Source organism: Rana temporaria, chromosome 3 (assembly GCF_905171775.1).
Source record: "Rana temporaria chromosome 3, aRanTem1.1, whole genome shotgun sequence".
Taxonomy (NCBI): domain Eukaryota; kingdom Metazoa; phylum Chordata; class Amphibia; order Anura; family Ranidae; genus Rana; species Rana temporaria.
This window is the reverse complement of record NC_053491.1, coordinates 355,546,507-355,566,252: the sequence shown is the minus strand read 5'-3', so window position 1 is coordinate 355,566,252 and position 19,746 is coordinate 355,546,507. Positions and strand designations below refer to the sequence as shown.

Sequence of the window (19,746 nt, the reverse complement as noted above, 5' to 3'; positions counted from 1 at the left end):
TCTAATGCCCATACTAAAGCTCATTGATGCCTGTCTGACGCCCATACTAACGCCATACAAATTCTATAGGAGCATTTGTTGAGCGATAGAAATGTAGTCAAGTGTGAACAAGCCATTAGATTTGAAGCAAAGTTTTGTAGATAGAGCTTCTTTTGCTATAAAAACATGCAATCAAACAGTCTGTTCAATTTATATTCAGTTAGGTAAGCTTTTGTACTACCTACATGGTGGTAACTCTAGAAAATATGCAATAAGATAGTTAGGTGTAGAGCCAGGTTTACTCCTGTAATCTATCACCCCTAATGTGGTATGTGGCTTTATAGCTGTAGTGGGCTCCTAGGTTCTAGGTTAGGTAAATTTAGTTCCTGGCTCACTATAATCAGTTGAGCTCAATGTGATTGTTTTGGTCTGTTCCATGTTTCACAGGCTGCAAGGTTGACTGCTTCCCCTTGTCTGTCTGCAAAGGTTCTGGAAGATAGTGGTCTGGGAGAGTCATATGCATCCCTGGTCAATCCCTGGGGAGAGGTGCCCAGATGGTGGCTGGGAAAGAGTGCAAATACTCTAAGACCTGGAGCAGAGGGGTCCTTATTCTGGCCCGGAGGACTGCTGCCCTCCTGGAATGCTTGCCATGTGTCTGCTGCTCATTGGGGTCCTAGCTAGGCTAGCTGGGGGGGGGGCTATTCTGCTTAAAGTTGCTGGAGCTGACTGAGAGACTTTCATCTAGGGATCTGGCCTGGTTTTTAGAAGATATTGGAAAGAGGCGTACAACTATCCAAGGACATTAGTGAGCACAGAATGGAGCGAGAGATCTTTCAGAATGTGTTCTGCTGCTATCCCTCAGGTGCTAGATTCAGCATTGCTCAAAAGGAAGAATTGTGTCTGGAGTCCTGGTATAGCTCAGTTCACTAACTGCTTGTGCAAGGCCTTTGCTTGGTATATTTAAAGGAAGATTAGTGTCCTTAAGTTGCTGTGAAAGTTACTGGAGTAACCCACAGTTACCTCACTCCTATCCAAGTTCAAGTTTTGCAATAAAGCATCAGAAAATAGACTGTTCATTGAGCCAAATGATTGACTGTGACTGTGTGTGCCTTGCTGCAGGTGCAACTTCAGGAAAAGACCGTAGGGACTTTAAACTGTGTGTTCCTGCGGGTGTGAGCGTTACATAGCATAATGAGATGATAGCATTTTTCACAGCACAGTGCCTTCTCATATCTGCCCTCTCTAATTTTAATGAATAGGGTGAGCAAAACTGAGTTAACATTTTCCCCAAATTTTCCCTAAAATGGAAAAATGTTAGCAAAATGTCACCATCTTGGCAAAATTCATTGGATTCAGTAAGGGAAGGTGATAGATGATTTTTAAGGGTGCAGTGGTCTTAAAATGTCTCCCAAGGGTTACAGGAGCTCCATTCAATTGGCCTGGTCCTGTTCTTGTGCCCCTCTCAAAGGGGTTGTAAACCTTCCTGTTTTTTCACCTTAATGCATCCTATGTATTAAGGTGAAAAAACATCTGCAAATTACCGGCCCCCAGCCCCCCAGTTTTACTTACCTGAGCCATTGAAAGTCCCGCGTCGAGAATCAGCTGGATCTTTGCCTGGGCTTTTTCATTGGATAGATTGATATGGTATTGCTTTAATACAACCATATCAATGCTTTAAAAAGAAAAAAGCCACATTTACAAAAAACAGTGGTGTGTGTTACACATGTGCATTGTGCTCTGCTTGCTTCAGGACTCTAAAGCAAGCAGAGAGCAATAAAATGAACAGAAAAAAAGAAGAGATAGGTCATGTGATTTGCCAAAGTCATGTGACTGGCCCTTCCTCCATTCACATACATTTCTCTGCAGTCTTAAAGCGAGTGTTCACCCAAAAAAAAAATTATAACATTACATTGAGCCGAGTTGTGAGAATGACATTATGCTGACCTTTTTAATTTTATTGCTGTACATACCGTTTTATCTATATTTTCACTGCGGCTTCCGGGTATGTAATCTGCGGGACTGGGCATTCCTATTCACATGCTTATTGATTGACATGCTTCCGACCGGTGCATACAGCGGCTCTATACGGCGCCTGCGCACTGACGTTCGGCTTCTTTCGGCAACTTGTGGCGCACTGTATGCGCCGGTCGGAAGCATGTCAATCGATTAGCATGTGAATATAAACGCCCAGTCCCGCAGATTACATACCCGGAAGCCGCTGTGAAACTATAGATAAAACGGCATGTACGGCAATAAGATTAAAAAGGTCAGCATAATGTCATTATCACAACTCAGCTCAATGTAATGTTAGAAACATTTTTTTGGGGTGAACCCCCCGCTTTAAGCAGAGGGAAACACTAAAGGTATTTTATACATTTTGAATTATTAAACAAAACATACTTAAAAAGTCTCAGTACATGTTGTACTGCACAGTGACAGGGTACAAATACAGCAATCTTGTTATATCAGGTCAGAATAGGGCTTGCACTCTTCTATGTGCAAGGATGTTGCGTGTATAAAGTGCATTTATGTAATCGACAATTTCATTATCAATTCATGTGAACACTGGGTGTGCTTTATAAAAGGAAACTGTCACTGAAATAATATTTGTCAACAGATTTCTGAGCAAAGTCAGTCCATCCAAAGACTCATATTTCAGGTTTTGTAGATGCGGTATGGTTGGCATGTGCACCAAAGACTTGCAACAACGATATACAAGCTATATGAGTGTCATTTAGATGAATCTATCTGATCTAATATTGTGTAAAAAGTTATTTACAAAAAAATATGGTTAAAATGTACAGTACATCTGACAAAATATATATATACTGTATATAGATAGATAGATAGATAGATAGATAGATAGATAGATAGATAGATAGATAGATAGATAGATAGATAGATATGCAGTATCTCTGCAATACATATACCATCCCCTGTTTTATTTCTCTACAAACTCTGCCTTTGTTGCATTAAATCTTAAAGAGTAAGTAAACTCAGGGTTTACTCCCTCTTTAGGTAATATTATCAGCCCTGTCCAGTTCATTCATCAGAATACTGAACCTCCTCCTTATGTTATGGTGGTGAGGAGAGGCGGAGGTGTTCTGCAGTCTTGTCCTACAGTGACGACACTGCTCCTCCATACCTATGGTATAGTAATGCCTGGTACACACAATAAGAATATCCACTTATTGTCCACAGCGCGGCTCTCAAGTGCCAGGTGGACGTCCCTGGACGTCCTGCTATTTACATTCCCCGAGCGCGCCACTGGGGGCGCGCAGCGGGGAAACACTGTGCCCGGCGCATCGCTGGGAAGCCGATGCGCGTGCCTGGCGGCCGCGATGTCCGCCAGATTCCCGCGATCGGCGGTGACAGCAGGGACGTGGAGCTCTGTGTGTAAACACAGAGCTCCACGTCCTGTCAAGGAGAGAGGAGACCGATGCTGTGTCCCTTGTACATAGGGACACAGCATCGGTCACCTCCCCCAGTCAGTCCCCCTCCACACACAGTTAGAACACACCCAGGGAATACATTTAACCCCTTCCTCACCCCTGGTGTTAACCCCTTCCCTGCCAGTCACATTTATACAGTAATTAGTGCATTTTTATAGCACTGATCGCTATATAAATGTGAATGGTCCCAAAATTGTATCAAAAGTGTCCGATATGTCCGCCGCAATATCGCAGGCCTGACAAAAAAATCGCAGATTGCCGCCATTAGTAGTAAAAAAAATCAAAAAATCATAAATCTATCCCCTATTTTGTAGGCGCTATAACTTTTGCGCAAACCAATCAATATAAGCTTATTGCGATTTTTTTAACAAAAATATGTAGAAGAATATGTTTTGGCCTAAACCAAGGAAAATTTTAAAAAATGTGGGATATTATTATAACAAAAAGTAAAAAATTGTGTTTTTTTCGAAATTTTCTGTCTTTTTTTGTATATAGCGCAAAAAATAAAAACCGCAGAGGTGATCAAATACCACCAAAAGAAAGCTCTATTTGTGGAAAAAAAAATAATAAAAATATAATTTGGGTACAGCATTGTATGACCGCGTAATTGTCATTCAAAATGCGTCAGCGCTGAAAGCTGAAAATTGGTCTGGGCAGGAAGGGGGTTTAAGTGCCCAGTAATGAAGTGGTTAATGATCGTCTGTTTCTTTTTGCATGCTAGTCTCATATCGAAATCCAATAGGTTACTAAAGTTACGAAAATTCTTGTATGACAGAATACTGAGCCAAGTGCATTTGGCGATATGTGTTTTTGTGCATTTTTCTTGCGTTTTTTTGTTGCATGTAGAACCCCCTAATAGCCACAACAGGTGTGCAGAACCAGGAACTCTGCAAAAATAACTGCATATGTAACTGTCTATTGGTTTAACACTTCAATGGTTTTCAAAACCTGAAATATCAGTTTTGCATGAACTAATCCTTGAATGGATTAGTCACACATTTATTACAAAAGCATGCAAGGGGTGCCCCCTCTGTTCTGTCACAGGCATTGTTTGTGGGGTCATTGTGTATGACCTGGAAATTTTGGTGGTTGAGGCTGTTGGACTTGTTTTGTCAGGCCTGCGATATTGCGGCGGACATATCGGACACTTTTGACACAATTTTGGGACCATTCACATTTATATAGCGATCAGTGCTATAAAAAAGGCAAAAAAAATAAAAAATACAACTTATGCGGTTCCACTTTATCACTGTTAGTACAATAAAATATGAATTCTGATTGGTTGCGTCACATTGCTGTGCTCTGCGTGCATCGCCCTTTGCTTCAGTTAATGGCGTAACAGCCACTTAATTAGGCAATAATTGCTAAAACATCTGCATTCTGGAAATCAAATGAAAACAAGAATACATTCTTTTACAGAGGAAATTACGTACCTGCAGGAGAGGCTGGAACTGGTTTCCAGGAAGACAATACAGAGCAGATGATATGTTGATGCTGCTTGTTTACAGGCTTGCAGGCTGCTGACAGAGCGCAGATGCCGGGATCCAAACACACTGAATGAATAAAAAGGGAATGGGCGGAGTTTAGTCACAAAAAAATAGCTTTTTTTTTTTTTTAAGGCTGCACATTTTAATGCTTAAAGGGAAGAAATCTGTGTCCTGTTTCAAAGTTATGATGAAATGCTAGTCCCTAAATTACATTTTTTTTCATGCTTCTGAGTTGATAAACTGGTTCAGCTGCAGAAAAAAAAAAAAGCAAAACTAAAATATCACAAACAATAAATAAAATATGACTAACTGAAACCAAAAATCTAAAGCTGAGCTCTGGGATTAAATGTGAATACACATGTAGCCAGGTACTGGCACAAATAGGTAGATTCAGGTACATTGGCCTAAACTTGCGGCGGCGTAGCTTAGCGTGTTTAGGCTACGCCGCCGTAAGTTAGCTAGGCAAGTACATGATTCACAATGTACTTGCCTGTTAAGTTACGGCGGCGTAGCCTAAAGTGGGCGGGCGTAAGGGCACCTAATTCAAATGTGTGTAAGGGGGCGTGTTTTATGTTAATGGGGCTTGACCTTACATTTTTGTTTGTTTTTTTTAACTGCGCATGCGCCGGGTGCCTACATTTCCCAGTGTGCATTGCAGCTAACTACGCCGCACGGGCCTAATGATTTTGACGTGGACGTAAACAACGTAAATCGCTATTCGCGGACGACTTACGCAAACGACGTAAAAATTTCGAAACTCGAAGCGGGAACGGCGGCCATACTTTAATATTACTATTCCATCTAATAGATGGAATAACTTTAGGCCTGATAATGCCTAACGGAAACGGCGTAAATGTACTGCGGCGGCCGGGCGTACGTTTGTGAATCGGCGTATCTACTAATTTACATATTCTACGCCGACCGCAATGGAAGCGCCACCTAGCGGCCAGCCTCAATATTGCAACCTAAGATAGGACGGCGCAAGCCTAAAAGACTTTAGAGTAATAACTAGAGAACTGAGTAGAGGAAGTCTTATGCCGCGTACACACGATCGTTTTTCGGCATGAAAAAAAACGATGTTTTCCAGCATGTCCAAAAAACGATGTTTTTCCAACTTCATCATTAAAAACGATGTTGCCCACACACCATCGTTTTTGAAAAATGATGAACAAAGCGCGGTGACGTACAACACGTACGACGACACTCTAAAGGGGAAGTTCTATTCGCCTTTGGGCTGCTTTTAGCTGATTCCTTGTTAGTAAAAGACGATTCGCGCTTTTTTGTCTGTTACAGCGTGATGAATGTGCTTACTCCATTATGAATGGTATTTTTACCAGAACGAGCGCTCCCGTCTCATAACTTGCTTCTGGGCATGCGCGGGTTTAATTGTTGTTTTTGCCCACACACGATCATTTTTTACAACCCGAAAAACAACATTTTTAAAAACGATGTTAAAAAATGCAGCATGTTCGAATTTTTTTTGGTCGTTTTTCAGAAGCCGAAAAACGATGTGAAGCCCACACACGACTATTTTAAATGACGTTTTTAAAAGCGTCGTTTTTTTTCATGCCAAAAAACAATCGTGTGTACGCGGCATTATTCTGCTTTCCTCTCTTTGTAAAGTAGCAGCAGTGATAGCCTGAGAGTATCACATCAACTCCAGAGGAACCCATATACCGCAAGAACTTGCCACGGACGTGCCAGAGTTGATGGGAGGGTTATAAACCCACCCTTACTTTGCTCAGTAAATGCAGGGCCCCGATGCAAGAAACCATGAAGGGCCCCCCTGACCCCCCTGGACAGGGCTCTTTTCTACGAGCTCGGTGGCGGAACAACAGGACCCGGTTGCTAGTGGGTGGTTGCATATAAAGGAACCGATTTCTCCATTCCCCCTGCTTCTCCTCCTCTCCCTCCCGCAGGCATTCAGCGGCTGCAGGAGGAAAATGGAGAGATTGGTTCCTCTATGCCAGTGTTTCTCAATATTTTTCCAGCCAGGGCACACTTGAAGTATACTCTTAGGTCAGTGAAGGTGAACCTTGGCAACCCAGATGTTTTGGAACTACATTTCCCATGATGCTCACCTACACTGCAGAGTGCATGAGCATCATGGGAAATGTAGTTCCAAAACATCTGGGGTGCCAAGGTTTGCCATCACTGCCCTAGGTGAATGGGGCTGCAATGCAACCACCCTGCAACTGTGTGCATTGCAGCTTAGCGATGATGCATTTAAGGCCCCGTACACACAACCGAACATGTCTGCTGAAACTGGTCCGCGGATCAGTTTCAGCAGACATGTTCGGTCGTGTGTAGGCCCGAGCGGGCAGGATTCCAGCAAACATTTGCCCGCCGGGCCTTTTTCCAGCGGGCAAATATTTCTGGACTTGTTTTAAAACAGCCCGCTGGAATCCTGCCCGCTCGGACATGTACGGTCGTCTGTACAGACCTACCGTACATGTCCGAGCGCCCGCCATCCCTCGCATGCGTCGAATGACTTTGACGCATGCGTGGAAGCATTGAACTGGCAGCCACGCCCCGCGTATTGTTTACGCGCGGATTTCTGTATGATGGTGAGTACAGCCACCATACAGAAATCCCCGGGCAGACATGTACGCTGAAAACGGTCCGGCGGACCGCTTTCATCGTACATGTTTGGTCGTCTGTACACGGCCTAAGGGGTTAAAACAGGCAGTCAGGAGGCAACACATTGCCTCTTTACCAGCTGTCAAATGCCTCTGAAAAGCGATCTGAACATGGATTGCTTTTCAGTGGAAGAGCATTTTTTTGCTGGTACTATGAACAAGCAAAAAATAAATAAAAAATCGGTTCTGATTGTACACATACAGTATAGGGGGTCATGTAAACACACATACATACACATACACTGTTTAAATACATATATATAAATGCACATATGCACACATATATAAACCAGTGGTGGCTGGTGCTCAACATTTGGGGGGGGGGGGTGCAAGCAAACTGAAAAATTCTTTAAAAAAAAAAAATTGCAGTCTCACTGTGCCCATCAAAAGCAGCCACTGTGCCCATCAAAAGCAGCCACTGTGCCCATCAAATGCAGCCACTGTGCCATCAAACGCAGCCACTGTGCCCATCAAATGCAGCCACTGTGCCCATCAAATGCAGCCACTGTGCCCATCAAATGCAGCCACTGTGCCCATCAAATGCAGACACTGTGCCCATCAAATGCAGCCACTGTGCCCATCAAATGCAGCCACTGTGCCCATCAAATGCAGACACTGTGCCCATCAAATGTAGTCATTGTGCCCATCAAATGCAACCACTGTGCCATCAAACGCAGCCACTGTGCCATCAAACGCAGCCAGGGGGTGGCTGGAGAGAGGGGGGCGATGCCCTGCGCTCTTATGGACGCACCGCCACTAACACATACATGCACACTCACATACATACATGTTCACATGCACACACACATTCATACACATATGGCATGCACACTCGCATACATACATATGCACATGAACACACACACATGAACACACACACACACGCATGAACACACACACACACGCATGAACACGAACACACACGCATGAACACACACACACGAACACACACACACACACACACACATGAACACACAAAATGTTCTATATTTTATGCTTTCCAATGTCCTACCTATAGTTTACACACAGGCTCCCTGTGTACCTTTTTGGAAACGGTCACACTAAGCAGAATGCATTGGACCATGGATGTACAGCCTTGCAAATAGTGGAACTTGATAATGCTACTCTTTTTATATGGTGGTATGTTTTATTCCAGAAAAGGGAGCTTGATCCAGGAGATTTGGCCAGTTTCACTTGTCCTGGAAATGACTGCTTGTTTATGAAGTTACCAGGGGGCACATTTAACACTGGCAGCAGGTCTGGCTGGCTTCACAAACACTGCTGGGTTTGTAACTTGCATTGTTCTTGACAAGAAGTTGCTGCCTCTAACCATGCTATGCAACACATAAAGTGGAAGTTTTTATATAAAGGACGTCACACACACACACAGTAGATAAACAATGGCAGACTTACCTTAGCAGCTCTTCCTGCCGGGTACTGCACTGTAGGGGGAGACAAAGAGCACTCAATGTGCTTTCACTTTGTAATGAATGTGACGAGCTCCCCGCACAGTGCCGATTACAGCTCGGCCTGGGAACGGGAGCTCGTCTCCGATTCTCGTGTATCAAAGCACTGTATACAGGGGGCCCTCGAGGGCCCCCTACAGCAAGGGGCCCGGTCGCCATGGCGACCTCAGCGACCCCTATAATTCCGCCACTGCTACCACATCTCTACCATACCAGTAAGTCTGTATTAAAGGGGTTGAAAAGGTACAACTACAGGAGAGTCAGGACGCTCTCTACGTTGCAGATAGAGGAGCTGCGTGTTAGTGGGCATCCTGACTCTCCTGTAGTCCAAGGGAGGGGGCGAGCATGACACTCCACACCAGGGAGAAAGCCTCGCATTACTGTGTGGAGTTATCTTTCAGGGGCGTTGTTAGGGCGGGGCTTGGTGGGCTGAAGCCCCGAATGGTACCCCGAAAAGCCCAGAGTCTCGGCCGTTTAATATAACATTATTAGCCCCGAATCGTCGGGCCAGGGAAAACTTTTATCTTTGTCAAGTGCAGACAGTGCTGCTTGTCAGCAGACTTGCCGTGCGAGTGCGACGGACGCATCACGGTCCCGCCCGCGATCCCAGGATTGGCCAGTGTGAGATGTCCATCATAGGCGCGCTGTGCTGTTATGATGGACATCACAGTGGACAAATCCGCAGCCGGGACGTGATGACGCGTCACGCCACGCATGGCCGGACCCATGCGCTGCCTGCAAGCTGAGAAGGCGGCAATTACAATGCCGCCCGGCGCGCCATGATGCGGCTCTCCTCCTCGGCTCCTGACAGCGCTGCCTGCACCCCACATCGCTGATCGGCTCCCGAACCTCCTCGAGTCCTGGCTGCATCTGTACCACGAGGTAGGTCACCCAGTGATTGTGTATGTAGGTCAGTGTAGTGAGGTCAGGGGTCAGTGTAGTGAGGTCAGTGTAGTCAGGTCACCGGTCAGTGGAGTCTGGTCTCAGTGGTCAGTGGAGTCTGGTCTCAGTGGTCAGTGTAGTCTGGTCTCAGTGGTCAGTGTAGTATGGTCTCAGTGGTCAGTGTAGTCTGGTCAGTGGTCAGTGTAGTCTGGTCTCAGTGGTCAGTGTAGTCTGGTCAGTGGTCAGTGTAGTCTGGTCAGTGGTCAGTGTAGTCTGGTCTCAGTGGTCAGTGTAGTCTGGTCAGTGGTCAGTGTAGTCTGGTCTCAGTGGTCAGTTTAGTCTGGTCAGTGGTCAGTGTAGTCTGGTCAGTGGTCAGTGTAGTCTGGTCTCAGTGGTCAGTGTAGTCTGGTCTCAGTGGTCAGTGTAGTGTGGTCAGTGTAGTATGGTCTCAGTGGTCAGTGTAGTCTGGTCTCAGTGGTCAGTGTAGTCTGGTCTCAGTGGTCAGTGTAGTCTGGTCTCAGTGGTCAGTGTAGTCTGGTCAGTGGTCAGTGTAGTCTGGTCTCAGTGGTCAGTGTAGTCTGGTCTCAGTGGTCAGTGTAGTCTGGTCTCAGTGGTCAGTGTAGTCTGGTCTCAGTGGTCAGTGTAGTCTGGTCTCAGTGGTCAGTGTAGTCTGGTCTCAGTGGTCAGTGGAGTCTGGTCTCAGTGGTCAGTGGAGTCTGGTCTCAGTGGTCAGTGGAGTCTGGTCTCAGTGGTCAGTGGAGTCTGGTCTCAGTGGTCAGTGGAGTCTGGTCTCAGTGGTCAGTGGAGTCTGGTCAGTGGTCAGTGTAGTGTGGTCAGTGGAGTCTGGTCAGTGTAGTCTGACCAGACTCCACTGACCACTGAGACCACAGACTCCACTGAGACCACAGACTCCACTGACCACTGAGACCAGACTCCACTGACCACTGAGACCAGACTCCACTGAGACCAGACTACACTGACCACTGAGACCAGACTACACTGACCACTGAGACCAGACTACACTGACCACTGAGACCAGACTCCACTGACCAGACTACACTGACCACTGAGACCAGTGTAGTCTGGTCAGTGTAGTCTGGTCTCAGTGGTCAGTGTAGTCTGGTCTCAGTGGTCAGTGTAGTCTGGTCTCAGTGGTCAGTGTAGTGTGGTCAGTGTAGTGTGGTCAGTGTAGTGTGGTCAGTGTAGTCTGGTCAGTGTAGTCTGGTCAGTGTAGTCTGGTCAGTGTAGTCTGGTCTCAGTGGTCAGTGTAGTATGGTCTCAGTGGTCAGTGTAGTGTGGTCTCAGTGGTCAGTGTAGTGTGGTCAGTGGAGTCTGGTCAGTGTAGTCTGACCAGACTACACTGACCACTGAGACCACAGACTCCACTGAGACCACAGACTCCACTGAGACCACAGACTCCACTGAGACCACAGAGACCAGACTACACTGACCACTGAGACCACAGACTCCACTGAGACCACAGACTCCACTGAGACCACAGACTCCACTGAGACCACAGACTCCACTGAGACCACAGAGACCAGACTACACTGACCACTGAGACCAGTGTAGTATGGTCTCAGTGGTCAGTGTAGTCTGGTCTCAGTGGTCAGTGTAGTCTGGTCTCAGTGGTCAGTGGAGTCTGGTCTCAGTGGTCAGTGTAGTCTGGTCAGTGGTCAGTGGAGTCTGACCAGACTCCACTGACCACTGAGACCACAGACTCCACTGAGACCACAGACTCCACTGAGACCACAGACTCCACTGAGACCACAGACTCCACTGAGACCACAGACTCCACTGAGACCACTGAGACCAGTGTAGTCTGGTCTCAGTGGTCAGTGGAGTTTAGTCAGTGTAGTCTGGTCTCAGTGGTCAGTGGAGTTTAGTCAGTGTAGTCTGGTCTCAGTGGTCAGTGGAGTTTAGTCAGTGTAGTCTGGTCTCAGTGGTCAGTGGAGTCTAGTCAGTGGAGTCTGGTCTCAGTGGTCAGTGGAGTCTAGTCAGTGGAGTCTGGTCTCAGTGGTCAGTGGAGTCTAGTCAGTGGAGTCTGGTCTCAGTGGTCAGTGGAGTCTAGTCAGTGGAGTCTGGTCTCAGTGGTCAGTGGAGTCTAGTCAGTGGAGTCTGGTCTCAGTGGTCAGTGGAGTCTGGTCAGTGGTCAGTGGAGTGTGGTCAGTGTAGTATGGTGTCAGTGGAGTGTGGTCAGTGGAGTCTAGTCAGTGTAGTCTGGTCTCAGTGGTCAGTGGAGTGTGGTCAGTGGAGTCTAGTCAGTGTAGTCTGGTCTCAGTGGTCAGTGGAGTGTGGTCAGTGGAGTGTGGTCAGTGTAGTCTGGTCTCAGTGGTCAGTGGAGTGTGGTCAGTGGAGTCTGGTCTCAGTGGTCAGTGGAGTCTGGTCAGTGGAGTGTGGTCAGTGTAGTGTGGTCAGTGTAGTGTGGTCTCAGTGGTCAGTGGAGTGTGGTCTCAGTGGTCAGTGTAGTGTGGTCAGTGGAGTCTGGTCTCAGTGGTCAGTGTAGTGTGGTCAGTGTAGTGTGGTCAGTGTAGTGTGGTCAGTGTAGTGTGGTCTCAGTGGTCAGTGTAGTCTGGTCAGTGTAGTCTGGTCTCAGTGGTCAGTGGAGTCTGTGGTCTCAGTGGAGTCTGGTCTCAGTGGTCAGTGTAGTCTGGTCAGTGTAGTCTGGTCTCAGTGGTCAGTGGAGTGGCGTCTGGTTGTGTAAGTGTATGCAGGTTATGTCAGTGTGTACTGACACACACACACACACACACACTGACTTAGGTCAGGGTATGTGTCAGGTAGGTCACCCTGCGCCGCGCCACTCCACCGACCGTGCTACAACACCCCCCCCCCCCAGGTGGCGGCTTGGCTTCGGGCTGAAGCCCCTGGTCTTTTTGCCACCTAGCAACGCCCCTGCAGACAGAAGAACAGGAAGTGAGAATTTCTCAGAAGAAATAAGGACATTTAAAAGCAAAATTGCGACACTTTCCAAGCCAGTTAAATGTAAGTTTTGGTGTTGGAATTTTTTCTCTTTCTTTGACGTTCACAGTAATACCTCACATATGTGGTGCAATCACTATTTACATATGTGTGCAGGATCTGCATGCACTTTCACATCTGCATGCAAGCACAGAGAGACTGGGTTGCTATAAATTAGCTTTTTTTTATTTTAAGTAATTTTTTTACACTTTTTTTAACATTCATCTTTATTGCTATCACATTTTTGTATGAGCAGTGACAGGTTCTCTTCCATTTGTGACAGGCAGCTGATCAAACTGATATCGGTTTGATTGGCTGCTTCACTTGCCAGTATAGGCCAGGTAAACACCGACCCGAAACCAGAAGTCACAAAATCCTTGTTGCTTCCGGATTCATGTGTCACAGAGGAGAGGGAGGAACAGATTATCATCCCTCTCCGTGCGCAGCTGGCCCGTCAGTTTGTAGCCTCCAACATGAGAACCTGAGAATGGCGGAGAGAGGGCTGTTAAGGTGTAAAGGTGATCGGGCTGCTGTAGAGCCACTCAGATCACTTTTACTGGAAAGCACATCACTAGCTAAAAAAATTGATAACAGCCTGTAGCCATGATCCTGGTATAACTACTTGTTCCCAAGGTTGTATAAGTATATACAGCCTAAGGACGGCAAGAGGTTAAAAGATAACTTCACCTTTGTGACAATGTTTCGTGTTACACCTGTATTTTGAGTGTAACAGGAATAATGGTCAGTATGCACAGCCTCCCACCCCCAAACTGGTTCCCCTCCTTACTTCTTTTACAACATTTTTACAGTACAACTTAATTCACAAGAAGTTGAACATTTAAATACTACAGCCACTTCCTGAATACAAGAACTGGTAGTGGATCCTAATATTTCTGAGGATTGGAGCAGTGGTCAGCTGAACACTGCTCCAATGAAATGAAATGCTGTTGTAACGGTCACCACCGTTTACGATATTCCCATTCCATCAACCACGACAGATTATCTGACACTCCACAATCCGACAGGCACGATCCATTCCATTCCCCAGAATAACCGAGACTCACACAGCTCTGGTACTGGTTTCAAAATGTATGAACGAATCTTTAATGGTCAGCTCTCTTATTTACAGTTACAAGGCATGTTTCAGTAAGCACAGGAACAATCAAACGCTCCACCCCCAATATCACTCAATGCTTTAACCCCTTAACGCCCGCCGCACGACTATTTACGTCCACAGAATGGCACGTACAGGCAGAAGGACGTATATATACGTCCTTGCCTTCTAGCGGGTGGGGGGTCCGATCGGGACCCCCTCCGCTGCGTGCGGTGGGCGGATTCCCTCGGGGAGCGATCCGGGACTACGGCACGGCTATTCGTTTATAGCCGCTCCGTCGCGATCGCTCCCCGGAGCTGAAGAACGGGGAGAGCCGTATGTAAACACGGCTTCCCCGTGCTTCACTGTGGCGGCGTATCGATCGAGTGATCCTTTTTATAAGGGAGACTCGATCGATGACGTCAGTCCTACAGTCACACCTCCCTACAGTTGTAAACACACACTAGGTGAACCCTAACTCCTACAGTGCCCCCTGTGGTTAACTCCCAAACTGCAACTGTCATTTTCACAATAAACAATGCAATTTAAATGCATTTTTTGCTGTGAAAATGACAATGGTCCCAAAAATGTGTCAAAATTATCCAAAGTGTCCGCCATAATGTCGCAGTCACGAAAAAAATCGCTGATCGCCGCCAATAGTAGTAAAAAAAAAAATTATAAAAATGCAAACTATCCCATATTTTGTAAACGCTATAAATTTTGCGCAAACCAATCGATAAACGCTTATTGCGATTTTTTTTACAAAAAATAGGTAGAAGAATACGTATCGGCCTAAACTGAGGAAAAACATTTTTTTTATATATGTTTTTGGGGGATATTTATTATAGCAAAAAGTAAAAAATATTGCATTTTTTTCAAAATTGTCGCTCTATTTTTGTTTATAGCGCAAAAAATAAAAACCGCAGAGGTGATCAAATACCACCAAAAGAAATCTCTATTTGTGGGGAAAAAAGGATGCCAATTTTGTTTGGGAGCCACGTCGCACGACCGCGCAATTGTCTGTTAAAGCGACGCAGTGCCGAATCGCAAAACCTGGCCTGGGCATTTAGCTGCCTAAAGGTCCGGGGCTTAAGTGGTTAATCACATTAATTTAGATAATTACATAGAGGAGTTAATTATCCCCCAGACGTTACGTCTCCGACAATAAGTGATTCACCTGTATAATATACATTTCTGTCAGACGTTTTGGCACCGATCTGACATAATTACTACAGTTGACAAGTACATTCCACACATAAAACAGTATTAGCATACATAATGAGAGATCTAGGGGCCAGGCTGTCTACCAAGCTCAAATCCACCTCACCCCAGTACAGACTCAATTAGCATATCAACAGCCTACGTTACACAGAGGAATGAGTCACTATTGACCGGTAGGGTCAGCATGAAATCAAACTGTAGTATTCCAAGATCCTGCAAAACATGAATTATCAGTAATGTCCCATCTCATGTAATTTATAATTAATATTTCTCAGTCACCCTATGCCCAAAAGGGGCACAGGATGACCCTACACCCAAGAGTTATTAGTGACGCTGGCACAGGTGTACCCCTCATCCTTCAAAAGTCTTTGGGTGTCATGGGTCATTCTGTTACAGCTGTAGATTATGAATGCTTTCAGAAATAGAAGTGTTAATGGTATATGTTTATCAATTAACAAAATGGAAAGTAAATGAACAGAAGAGAAATCCAAATCAAATCAATATTTGGTGTGAACGCCCCTTTTGCCTTCAATTCTTCTAGGTACACTTGCACGCAGTTTTTGAAGGAACTCGGCAGGTAGGTGGTGCCAAACATCTTGGAGAACTAACCACAGATCTTATGTGGATGTAGGTTGCCTCAAATCCTTTTGCCTCAATATGTAATATCGATGATAGTCTCAATGATGTTGAGATCAGGGCTTTGTCTGTGGGGGCCAAACTATCACTTCCATGACTCCTTGTTCTTCTTTACGCTAAAGATGGTTTTTAATGACAGGATACATTTGGGGCCAATCACACATCTCCCTGCTGGTATGGCATGATGGATAAGCTTCTGACTGTATTTCTCAGCATTGAGGACACCATGTATCCCGATTCTTGACCAAATCTCCAAAACAGAAATGCAGCACAAACTGGCAAGTAGAATGTGCAATTCGTTTAGTTCCAAATTCATTTAACAAATTTTGACAAATTAGTTATTTCCGAAATTCTCTAATTTTCGGACTTCTGAAATTCCTGATCTCCGAAATTTCTAATTTCCGCATTTTAAAATTTCCTAATTTTTGCATTTTAAAATTTCTGAAAGTTTTAGTTTTGGAATTCGAAAATTCAAATTCGGAAATTTGAAAATTCGAAAATAAGAATGAAAATTCAAAAGAACGAAAATTCGATAATTAAAAAACCCGAAAATCTGAAATAATAACTAACTAATAATAACTTAACTATTGCTAACTATTAAAATATAGGTATTGGAATTTCCTTTCAAATTTGGCTGTTAGTGAATGTAACGAATACGAATTTATCCAAAGTAACAAATTATCCAAAATAACGAATGCTGTATCTAAACAAATGGAATGTAACAAATTAATAATAATAAATAACAATAATAATAAAAACGTTTTATTTTTATTTATTTGTTCCGTTCCATTTGTTTATTTCGCAATATTCGTAACTTCATATAAATTCCTTTTCGTAATGTTCACTAACAGCCAAATATGAAAGGAAATTCCAATACCTAAAATTGAATAGTTAGTTATTATTAGTTATTATTTTGAACTTTCGGATTTTCGTTCTTTTGAATTTTACGGATTTTCTTTCTGATTTTCTAATTCCAAATTTCCGAAAACTCGGAATTTGAAAATGTGAAAATTCAAAAATGTGGATATTTTTATTTCTGAAATCCAAATATTTTCATTTTCGAATTGGAAATAGGTGGCACTGACGGACAATGATAGGCGGCACTGAAGGGCGGCACTGATTGGTACTGATAGGCAACACTGATGGGCACTAATAGATGGCACTGATGATGAGGCAGCACTGATGATGAGGTATTGATTGGCATCTGACATGGGCACTGTTGGCATCTGACATGGGCACTGACAGGCGTTACTGAGGGGCACTGATTGGCACTTTGGTGGGCACTTATTGGCAGCTGGGCTCTGGTAGGTGGCACTGATGAGGAAGCACTGATTGGCAGCACTGGTGGGCACTGTTGGGACTGCACTGATAATCAGAACACTGATAATCAATGCCCTGATTATAAGTGTCAATGTCCCTTTAACAAAAGCCAGTTATCGGCTCTCTCCTTCTCTCCTCACACTGTCAGGATGAGAAAGGAAAAGCTGATAACCGGCTTGTGTTTACATCTGTGATCAGCTGTCTTTGGACACAGCTGATCACGATGTAAAGGGCTGCTGTGATTGGCTATTTACCCCGTTCTTGATCAGCGGAGTCCGAAGCACTGCAGGGGGCACGCAGGCAGCATGATCACAGGAAGACATCCATGTATGCCCTCCCGACAATGTAAGCCCTCAAAAAAATACTTGATTTTTACAAGGTCTCTTTAAGTCTTTTGTAGAACTCCACATAAGTTAGACCCCTTTCACACTGAGGTATTTTTCAGGTGCTAAAGTGCTAGAAATAGCGACTGTAAGGCCTTGTACACACGATCAGTCCAAACCGATGAAAACGGACTGAAGTTCAGTTTCATCGGTCCAAACCGACCGTGTGTACGCCCCATCGGTCTGTAGTCCTTCAGTCCAGAAACAGAGAACTTGCTTTAAAATTGGACCGATAGGTCAAAACCGATGGTTAGTACGCAAAAGCATCGGTTCCAAACCCGGGCATGCTCAGAATCAAGTCGACGCATGCTTGGAAGCATTGAACTTCAGCACGTCGTTGTGTTTTACGTCACTCGATCGGTTTTTGAACTGATGGTGTGTAGGCACATCAGACCATCAGTCTGCTTCATCGGTGAACCAATGAAACTGAACTTTAGTCCGTTTTCATCAGTTTGGACTGATCGTGTGTACAGGGCCTTAGCACCTGAAAAACGTCTCCCCTGCAGCCACAGCGTGAAAGCTTTCACACTGGAGCGGTGCGCTTGCAGGACATTAGAAAAAGTCCTGCAAGCAGCATCTTTGGAGCTGTTTAGGAGCCGTGTATATCACCACCCCTGCCAATTGAAGCAATGATTTTCGGGCACATTTAACCCCTTCTTTGGCCACTAGCGGGGGTTTAAAGCACAAAAGCGCTGCTAAAACTATGGTAAAGTGCCACTAAAACTAGCGGTGCTTTACCCGCCCGCTGGTAGTGTGAAATGGATCTTAAAGTGATATTAAAGGTTCAAGTTTTTTTTTTTTTTTTTAATAACAAACATATCATACTTACTTCCACTGTGCAGTTAATTTTGTACAGAGTGGCCCCGATACACCTGTTTTGGGGTCCCACGGCGGCCCTCGCGGCTCCTCCCCGCAATAGATAACCCCCTCTGGGAAGCTCTCTCCCGAGAGGGTTTCCGTGCGGGCACGCTTCTGTTGCATACACTCCATAGACGCCGAATGTATTACTCCCCGGCGGCCGCATAATTGAATTTTATTGACAGCAGCGAGAGCCAATGGCTGCGCTGCTATTAATCTATACTATGAAGAGCCAAGAAGCCGCGGAGAGAGTGACGCGGGATTGCGCACACTGAAATTCAGGGCCCAGGTAGGTAAAAGGGGGGGGGGCTGGACACTGCAAGGATGCCATAAGGTGAAAAAACACGAGGGTTTACATCCCCTTTAAGGTTTGAAGTAAAAATAAAACACTGTCATTAAAGAAACAGGTAGGCTGCCATTGCTAAACTCTTTTTAAAGTCAGCTGTCTGGTTGTAATCCTTATTGTGTTGCTTCACTACTTTGCAAGCCCCTGAATAAATGCACAATTTTTTTAAACAAATTTTCTAAGGAAATGTTCCTATGGATGAATGTGTCTCGGAATAAAATACCATTATGATTTGTAAATCATTTTTGTACTGCTTTCAATCACATTGCACACCTGACAGACAAGTAAGGTAAGGTTTACGATCACGGTGCAATTACAGAGAATCAAGGTTCACGATCACTATCCAATCACAGAGAACCAATCAGTGAGGTGTTTGAAGCTCAGGTACACTCAGATCACAAATCACTGGCCCGGATGATATTATCTGACTTTATTCTGGGTTGTTTCGAAATCCTTATCATGTAGTACCTACGTGTTTATGGATCCCCTTTTACATTCTGATATTTAAAAACATATAGAATTATCCATAAATTCTGCAAAGCGCTTTAGTACGAGAATATGTCTATAACTACCTTTCAGTTTGTCAGTCTCGTGCAATATTATAAGTCGTGTACAAGCTGAGATAATGATTAACAGAATAGCTTTGTAAAAACCTTGTCTTGACAAACAAGACAAATCACTAAGCACTGAAGTCCCAAGCTCAATGGGTTATATTGATTTGTCTCTTGTCATTTTTCTTCAGTACAAAAATACTATTTAGATTTGTACAATTGAAGCCATTTAAAGGATGTACATTTCAGCAAGACAATGATCCCAAACACATGGCCAAGAAAACTGTCTGTTGATTTAAAAGAAAGATAAAAAAGCTGCTTGCACCCTGGCTGTACATAGCGATCCTTGCACCCTGGCTGTACATAGCGACCCTTGCTCCCTGGCTGTACATAGCGATCTTTTCACCATAGCTGTACATAGCGATGCTTGCACCCTGGCTGTACATAGCGACCATTGCTCCCTGGCTGTACA

The 19,746-nt window shown here is 44.8% G+C and overlaps 1 protein-coding gene across 1 annotated transcript in view; it reads right to left on the bottom strand.

The window, feature by feature from the left end:
- LOC120932663 (dihydrofolate reductase-like) overlaps window positions 1-19,337 on the bottom strand; it is a 42,915-nt gene extending 23,578 nt beyond the window's left edge. The window contains exons 1-2 of the mRNA XM_040345201.1: window positions 19,296-19,337; window positions 4,865-4,984 (exon numbers count right to left, since the gene is read on the bottom strand). The gene's annotated coding sequence lies outside the window, so the exon portion shown is untranslated. The remainder of the gene's footprint in view (window positions 1-4,864; window positions 4,985-19,295) is intronic.
- Window positions 19,338-19,746: the final 409 nt, after the last annotated feature.